Below are 10124 nucleotides of genomic sequence, written 5' to 3'. Positions count from 1 at the left end.
TTATAACTCAAAAACCAAATAATTTAGAGAAAATCTGACAGGAAGTAAAATTGTTAATCAGGTCAAGATCTATCTGCCCTGAAATTTTTAGATGAATTGGACAACCTGTTTTTGGGTTGCGGCCCCTGAATTGGTAATTTTAAGGAAATTTTGCTGTTTTTGGTTATTATATTGAATATTATTATAGATATAGGTAAACTGTAAACAGCAATAATGTTCAGCAAAGTAAGATCTACAAATAAGTCAACATGAACGAAATGGTCAATTGAGTAGGAGTTATTGACCTTTGTAGTCAATTTTCAATCTGCTTCCTTTGTTTAATATTCACATAGACCAAGGTGAGCGACACAGGCTCTTTAGAGCCTCTAGTTGGCTTATAACTCAAAAACCAAAGGATTAAGAGCAAATCTGACAGGAGTAAATTGTTCATTAGGTCAAGATCTATTTACCTGTTGTTGGGTTGCTACTCCTAAATTGGTAATTTTAAGGAAATTTTGCTGTTTTTATACGACCGCAAAATTTGAAAAAAATTTCGTCGTATATTGCTATCACGTTGGCGTCTGCGTCGTCGGCGTCCGAATACTTTTAGTTTTCGCACTCTAACTTTAGTAAAAGTAAATAGAAATCTATGAAATTTTAACACAAGGTTTATGACCACAAAAGAAAGGGTGGTATTGATTTTGGGAGTTTTTGTCCCAACATTTTAGGAATTAGGGGCCAAAAAGGGCCCAAATAAGCATTTTCTTGGTTTTCGCACTATAACTGTACTTTAAGTTAATAGAAATCTATGAAATTTTGACATAAGGTTTATGAGGACAAAAGAAAGGTTGGGATTGATTTTGGGAGTTTTGGTTTCAACATTTTAGGAATTAGGGGCCAAAAAAAGGGCCCAAATAAGCATTATTCTTGGTTTTCGCACAATAACTTTAGTTTAAGTAAATAGAAATCAATGAAGTTTAAACACAATGTTTATGACCACAAAAGGAAGGTTGGTATTGATTTTGGGAGTTTAGGTCCCAATAGTTTAGGAATTAGGGGCCAAAAAGGGACCCAAAAAAGCATTTTTCTTGGTTTTCGCACCATAACGTTAGTATAAGTAAATAGAAATCTATGAAATTCAAACACAAGGTTTATGACCATAAAAGGAAGGTTGGTATTGATTTTCGGAGTTTTGGTCCCAACAGTTTAGGAATAAAGGGCCCAAAGGGTCCAAAATTAAACTTTGATTTCATCAAAATAGAATAATTGGGGTTCTTTGATATGCCGAATCTAACTGTGTATGTAGATTCTTAACTTTTGGTCCCGTTTTCAAATTGGTCTACATAAAGGTCCAAAGGGTCCAAAATTAAACTTAGTTTGATTTTGACAAAAAATGAATCGGTTGGGTTCTTTGATATGCTAAATCTAAAAATGTACTTAGATTCTTGATTATTGGCCCAGTTTTCAAGTTGGTCCAAATCGGGGTCCAAAATTAAACTTTGTTTGATTTCATCAAAAATTGAATAAATGGGGTTCTTTGATATGCCAAATCTAACTGCGTATGTAGATTCTTCATTTTTGGTCTTGTTTTCAAATTGGTCTACATTAAAGTCCAAAGGGTCCAAAATTAAACTTAGTTTGATTTGAACAAAAATTGAAATCTTGGGGTTCTTTGATATGTTGAATCTAAACATGTACTTAGATTTTTGATTATAGGCCCAGTTTTCAAGTTGGTCCAAATCAGGATCTAAAATTATTTTATTAAGTATTGTGCAATAGCAAGTCTTTTCAATTGCACAGTATTGCACAATGGCAAGAAATATCTAATTACACAATATTGTGAAATAGCAATTTTTTTTTTAATTAGAGTTATCTTTCTTTGTCCAGAATAGTAAGCAAGAAATATCTAATTGCACAATATTGTGCAATTGCAAGATTTTGTTTGAATTGGAGTTATCTTTCTTTGTCCAAAATCAACTATTTAATCACAATCCAAATTTAGAGCTGAATCCAGCTTGAATGTTGTGTCCATACTTGCCCCAACCGTTCAGGGTTCAACCTCTGCGGTCGTATAAAGCTACGCCCTGCGGAGCATCTGGTTGGTTATTATGTTGAATATTATTATAGATAGAGATAAACTGTAAACAGCAATAATGTTCAGCAAAGTAAGATTTACAAATGGTCAGTTGACCCCTTTATGAGTTATTACCCTTTATAGTCATTTTTTTTACAATTTTTCGTAAATCTTAGTAATCTTCTACAAAAATCTTCTTCTCTGATACTACGGGGCCAAATTAAGCCAAACTTGGCCATAATCATCATTTGGGTATCTTGTTTAAAAATTGTGGCGTGACCCAGTCAACCAATCAAGATGGCCACCACAGTTATAAATAGAACAGGGGTAAAATTCAGTTTTTGGCTTATAACTCAAAAACCTAAGCATTTAAAGCAAATCTGACATGAAGTAAAATTATTTATCAGGTCAAAATTTATCTGCCCTGAAATTTTCAGATGAATTGGACAATCCATTGTTGGGAGCTGCCCCTGAACTGTTGATTTTAAGGAAATTTTACTGTTTTTGGTTATTATCTTGAATATTATTATAGATAGAGATAAACTGTAAAAAGCAATACATGTTGGCAAAGTAAGATCTACAAATAGGTCAACATGACCAAAATTGTCAGTTGACCCCTTTAGGAGTTATTGCCCTTTATAGTCATGTTTTAACCATTTTTTGGGGAAAGACGGCTTCAAGCCGTCAATCCCCTATGGGGTTGACCAGAGTGACACTCCCTCACATCATTCATTTTGTTTTTATACATGTTATAGTGTGGAAAAAAAACCCAACAAATCTTACTTAGATTGAAGAGAAGGAGACCCAGAAATGAATAGTTTGACTTTAAACACTTTTTTACACATTTCCCTTCTGTTTCTCACGAAATTATCGTATCTTGAACTCTCCTTTACACTATTTACGTTTATTTTACAATCCGGAAAAAATAGTATGACGAGATATTCTAAATATATCCAACCTACATTGTATTTTATAGTGACGTCATTCTTGGAAGAAGCAGGGATATCCTTCACCAGTTCACTGGTTATTTAAATCATTCTTAAGAGATCGTGCACTTATAACAAATTTGTATTTGTTAAATCTAAACATAATATTGTTTACTGTAGATGATTTAAACATCAACATACAATACTTTAATTTGTAGGTCAACAACTTTCAAAATAAACAAAGATCGTGGGGTTACATGAGACAGGGGAAAGAAACGATTTTATTATTTTTTTCGGGTCTCACTAATCAGAGACAAGAAGCGTTAAAAAGCGACATTAGTGAGACCACTTTTTTCTGTAAAAATTCTGAGAATCTTCCACCAATTCAGGAGCACCTCAATTGATGGGTAATTATCCACTAAAATAAAGATTAATGTATTTAAACACTTCAAATGTGACATTTCATTGTATTAGTAGTCTTCTATCAAAACTAAATTTTTGTGTACCTACATAATCATTGTAATGGTAAAAAAAAATAATAAAAATTTACATTTTGTAGTTTATATTTATTATTTACAAATATTTCAAAATTAAGATTTGAAAACAAGCTTCACACAGTTTACATCACTCATATTGTTTTTTTTTTATTAGTACCTGTTTCCCTGTGATGAGAGTTGTAACTCGGAACTTTAACAATGGAAATTTAAAACTGAATAGATTTTTCAGTCCACACTTTCTAAAGAAAAATCTTAAAAATCCAAGAGTACTGTCACAAAAAATGGGAAATGGCCCTAGCCTGCAGTTCAGTGGTACACAATCAAGATTTCAAAAAATATTGTAGTTGTTGTGAAATGACAGAATTCAGTTGAGTTTTTATTAGATAATTACAGTAGCTATCAACTTTAATCAAATGTTTAGATTTAGAAGATGCAGATCTCTTCCATTGGTCCAAATTGAATCCTAAACTAAGGAAAAGAAAATACATAAACAACAATTGATTTCAATATTGTCAACCTTTCATAATGTTCTAGCTGTTTTCATGTTTCATTCTTCACATGAAAACTATCAAAAGATAGCCCCCCCCTTTCCAAAAACATAATTAAATAGAAACAAGGGTCGTCTTTCCCCTGAGAGCTACTCAGCTCTTTGATTCGTAAATCTTAGTAATCTTTTACAAAAATCTTCTCCTCTGAAACTACTGGGCCAAGTTCATTATAGATACAGATAATTGTAAGCAGCAAGAATGTTCAGTAAATTAAGATGTACAAACACATCACCATCTCCAAAACACAATTTTGTCATGAATCCATCTGCGTCCTTTGTTTAATATTCACATAGACCAAGGTGAGCGACACATGCTCTTTAGAGCCTCTAGTTTATCAACTCTGATGGTCTGAATTTGTGATTTGTTTATCATTTAGTCTTTCATCAATAATCAGAAGGCATCTTAGAAAGATATGAGGTATAAAGCTGTCACTTTATTTGCATTTGTATCATGGTTTTGCTTATAAAATATCTGTTGTACAACACAAAAGATCTTTGAGGAGGAGACAGTCCGTACTACAACTTCCACTCAGTGACATCATATTACACAATAATTTATCTCTGAGGCTGAACATTAGAATATTGGGTTTCAAAAAATGGAAAAATAACTGGAGAATCATGGAAATAATTTGTTTATGTCAGGATTAAAAGAAAGGGCTATAACCTTCACTACATGCCACCTGTCATTGTTTTTATGCCCCACCTACGATAGTAGAGGGGCATTATGTTTTCTGGTCTGTGCTTCCGTTCGTCCATTCGTCCGTGCGTCTGTCGGTCGTCCATCCGTTCGTCCGTCTGTCCCGCTTCAGGGTTAAAGTTTTTGGTCAAGGTAGTTTTTTATGAAGTTGAAGTCCAATCGACTTCAAACTTGGAACACATGTTCCCTATGATATGATCTTTCTAATTTTAATGCCAAATTAGAGATTTTACCCCAATTTCACGGTCCACTGAACATAGAAAATGATAGTGCGAGTGGGTCATTCGTGTACTGAGGACACATTCTTGTTTGTTCTGTATTCCATTTTAAAAAATCTTTTCTTTGGACACTTGACTTTAATACTGTCTTGATTGTTTCATTTGTTTTGTATCCAATATTCCTTCTAAATCTATTTACATGGTGACTTTTACTCATTTTAAGAATACAGGGTCAAACATGTGTATGTTTGTTTTGCATGGCTCTCTTACTTAATATTTCGCTAATTTTGGTTTGGAGAAATGTGGAAGAAGTTGAAATTACATTTAGCTCACCTGGCCCAAGCTTTTCCCATTACTTTGCGTCCGGCGTCTGTCATCGTCGTCCATCGTCTTTAATTTTTACAAAAATCTTCTCCTCTGAAACTACTTGGCCAAATTAAACTAAACTTGGCCACAATCATCATTGGAGTATCTAGTTTGAAAATTGTGTCCGTTGATCCGGTCAACCAACCAAGATGGCAGCCATGGCTTAAAATAGAACATTGGGGTAAAATGCAGTTTTTGGCTTATAACTCAAAAACCGAAGCATTTAGATAAAATCTGGCAAGGGGTTAAATTGTTTAGGTCAATATCTTTCTGCCCTGCAAATTTCAGATGAATCGAACATGTTAGGTTGCTACCCCTGAATTGGTAATTTTAAGGAAATTTTGCTGTTTTTGGTTATTATCTTGAATTATATAATAGCCAGAGATAAACAGTAAACAGCAATAATTTTCAACAAAGTAAGATTTACAAATAAGTCAACACGATCGAGATGGTCAGTTGACCCCTTTAGGAGTTGTTGCCCTTTATAGTCAATTTTTAACCATTTTTCGTAGATCTTAGTAATCTTTTACAAAAATCTTCTCTTCTGAAACTACTGAGCCAAATTAAACCAAACTTGGCCACTATCATCATTGGGGTATCTAGTTTAACAATTGTGTCTGTTGACCTGGTCAACCAACCAAGATGGCCACCATGACTAAAAATAGAACATAGGGGTAAAATGCAGTTTTTGGCTTATAACTCAAAAACCAAAGCATTAAAAGCAAATCTGACATGGCATTAAATTGATTATCAGGTCAAGATTCATCTGCCTTGTAAATTTCGGATGAATCGAACAACCTGTTGTTGGGTTGTTGCCCCTGAATTTGTAATTTTACGGAAATTTTGCAGTTTTTGGTTATTATCTTGAATATTATTATAGATAGAGATAACCTGTAAACAGCAATAATGTTCATAAAAGTAAGATTTACAAATAATTCAACACGACTAAAATGATCAGTTGACGACTTGAGGAGATATTGCCCTTTATAGTCATTTTTTTTTTAATTTTCATAAATTTTTGTGGATTTTTAGAAAATATTTTTCACTGTAATTACTGGGCCAAGTTCATATAGATAGAGATAATTGTAGCAACAAGAATGTTCAGTAAAGTAAGATCTACAAACACATCACCATCATCAAAACACAATTTTGTTTTGAATTTATCTGTGTCCATTGTTTAATATGCATATAAACCAAGGTAAGCTACACAGGCTCTTGAGAGCCTCTAGTTTCAAATGTTATCATGCTAATATTCTATCAAAATAAATTAAGGAAGTTATCCGTAACATAAATTATGTTTACCATGTCAAAGTTATACAAGGTCTTTAAAAGTGATATCATCACAAAATAAACAATTCTTAAACAGCACTTCGGAAACAGTGCAGCAATTAATTAAAAATATTGTTTCTAGTCTTGAAATTTGAAGTTAATCCCTACAGTACCAAATGCAATTGATGAATTACTGACAAATCATTATTTGTTTGATACAAAAAATAAATACTCCTCGGTACATATGAACAACAAAATAAAGTGTTCAATGAATGAACCAACTTCCATAAGGTTGTATATACCCTTTGGCAAAACTAAAAAAAGGAATATCCACCAAAATTTTAGTTATTCTTTAATTCACAAAAATAAATGAATCCATATTAATAGATTGATTTTAACATATCTATCTGAGTTAATCAACTTAGCCACTACAAATAAACTCAATAAAAAAAAAGGATTGAAATTTTCGTCAGAAACACATTTTGACTACAGTTGCCTCAGTGACACTTGAATAAAAAAATAGGTGAAAAGGCCAAAATAAAGTACAAAGTTGAAGAGTTTTTAAGACAAAAAATTCCTAACAGTGTTGCCATAATGTATCAATGTATCAATGATAATTCATGTCAACACAGATGTGCTGACTACTGGGCTGGAGATTCAATTATTTAAAGCTCAAATGTGATTGTCATTGTGATTTAACTTGTTAGTCGGAAATTTTCCACCCTGCAAAGGTAGATCTTACAGCTTATCCATTGTACATCATTCTAAGAGAATCATAATCTTGACATGTTCTGACGAAGCTTACATCCCCTTGATCCACCCATGCAAATGCGATTATGATTGCCGTATTTAAATTACAGGGTTCGTTAGTGTCATCACTATAACCACGTTCTTGAAAATCATTATTGACAATTATGTCAGCACATGTGCAGCTATGGGGACTAGACTAGATATTAAATTTAAAGATGTATACACCCCTTTCTGGCGCAACGGAAACAGCAGTGTTGTTCTTGTATCTCTTTTAATACCGCTGTTCAAAAGTTGACAAAACTAAAATCGACGGGAAACGCATCATCTATAAGAGGAATACAATAGACAACAGTAACACTAAAGTGCAACAAACAAAAAAACCAACAAACTAGTTTTTCATAACAGATGCATTATTCATGGCTTGCTACTAAAACGGAAGAAATGTTATGTAAGACATTTATTCTACAATGAAATATTCAAGTCAAGTAATTTTCATTTAAACGGAAATACTCTAAACAACAAAAAGAACAAAACAATACTGCAAAGCTACTACAAAGTTTATATAAAGACACAATAACAAAAACATAATCAACAACAAAAATTCTTTATATTCATTGTATTGTAAATACTTTTATCATTCAACCACAGAAAACATTAATTAAAAGTATATACACATTTGTATTGAAAACTATAACTACAAGCTGCAAATCCTTCTTTGAATAGATGTATTATTTAAGGTTGAAAATTAAGCACGGTATAAAGATTTTTGGATATTTGTTTGTATTGTCTTGCTTCGGAGAAGTTACAGAGGCGAGATATAGACGTGCTGTTGTGTCAATGATATCTTATACTAGCGATTATGTCTTCATAAGGGGAACTACTCATGATTGTCATTGATAGATGGTATGCAATTTTTATATCTCGTTTCCATAGATGGTATGCAAGTGTTATATCTCGTTTCTATGTGGATAAAATTGCCTTAAACCATTCAGTCAGGGTTCAATTTGATGTTTTGCTTTAATAGATAAGATGTCAAAGATCCTGATTAGTCCTGTTGAAGGGAAACTACTAATGGAAAATCAATGATGTATGGTATTCATTTGTAAAAGCATTTGTACAACTATGTCAGTTCAAGAAAACACGTACTAACAAAGATAACTAGTGTTTGAAAGATTAACACATGCGTGTAATCTGTGTTAAGGGATGTCTAATACCTTTCGTGCGCGCCTGTGAAAGTTATTAGATACTGTGGATAAGCCTGGTTGTCAAAAAATATCACATGTATTTTTGGATTTTTTGTATCGTCGACTGTACTGTCATATCTAGCACCAACTTTATCTTTCGGTGGCTCTTTCATACCTTGTTTCCCTTCTGTGTATTTCCCGACATATACACTACATCTATATACACGTTTAACACCGTTTGAATCGGGTACAGAATATCTATCCCGACTCGACACCGCCGGATTAGTTGCAAAGTAAACCCCATCACCGTAATGACATGCTGCAAATAATAATTATTTTTTATATAAATAAGATAACACGAATTTTACTGAATATATTATATATAAAAAAAAGGTGGCATAGTGTTTTACTTTGCAGTCTTCAGACGTCCACAATATTCCAGACAAACATAAAACATATATACTGATTTTAGGTATGAGTTTTGAATACTAGTATACAGTTGAGGCCAAATTACGCGTACGTAATTTTTCACATTTGTTTTAAACTTTAACAAGTTTTACACGTAATTATAAATATATAAATGTCTTATAATCACTTAAATGATTACAATGATATGAGATATCTCCTTACGGATGTAATGATTGAAGCGAAAGTCTTATTTTTCGTATCAACTGAAAATAAAAAGTCACTGCGGAGGTAGCTATGCAGTTTCTAAGAATTGGGAAGTTAATAACAGTAAATTTTAAATTTCATTTAGCGTTCCTTTACCACCAATTTCGTTATCTTGATAAATATATTTGCAGGGTTAATCTTCCATGACACGATATCCGTACATTCAAAACAAAAGAAAACACAGAAAAAGCATAAGAACAGCGCTTTTATTGCTGCTCATCATTAGAAAGTCACAGTGAGGCCTTCAACACGGAGGAAAACACTTTTACCTCACCAAATTCAAGAAAATCAATGACAGTATTTTTTATTTCTATTTTTAGTGATTCTAAACTTATAAATGAAATTGTCGATAAACTTATGAAGTCTTCTATTAGCTGTTTATAGATAAAAGCAACCGTACGTACTTGAAAAATGATTGAAGTCGAGAAATGTAAGATATAAGTGATGAAGTCGCCCCTCCTGTACTCAAATTGTGCTGTTCTTAATATGTTGATTCTTGTATGCTTCCTCAAATTCACAGTCCTAACATTGTTGGGCTGTTATTTAGACGAATTATATGTGAATTCCTATTACACTATATTACTGTATACAATGATATATGTTCGTTTGTTTGTTCTATACAATATTCTTATGTTTGTTCCTTTTTTCTATACTTTACTCAATGACCTTGAACTTATGCCAAGTGAAAAATGTTTAAAATGAAAGAAATAAAATATTTATAGAATTATATATTTGAATTTAGTTTCTTTCTCAGATAAGATTCTAGAGGTCAGAACTCCTTTAATGAATAACGTCGGTTACTGTTTTGTAACTATGGCATTGTAAAAGACATCAGTGGTCAGTGATATCTTTCGTAAACCATTAAAATATATCTATCAAGAGGTAAGTTAATCAAAGCGTAACATATTTGTTGGAAAACACTACAATAATTTTTATATGGACTTA

Source organism: Mytilus trossulus, unplaced genomic scaffold (assembly GCF_036588685.1).
Source record: "Mytilus trossulus isolate FHL-02 unplaced genomic scaffold, PNRI_Mtr1.1.1.hap1 h1tg000128l__unscaffolded, whole genome shotgun sequence".
NCBI lineage: Eukaryota > Metazoa > Mollusca > Bivalvia > Mytilida > Mytilidae > Mytilus > Mytilus trossulus.
Note: the sequence above shows the minus strand (reverse complement) of the source record.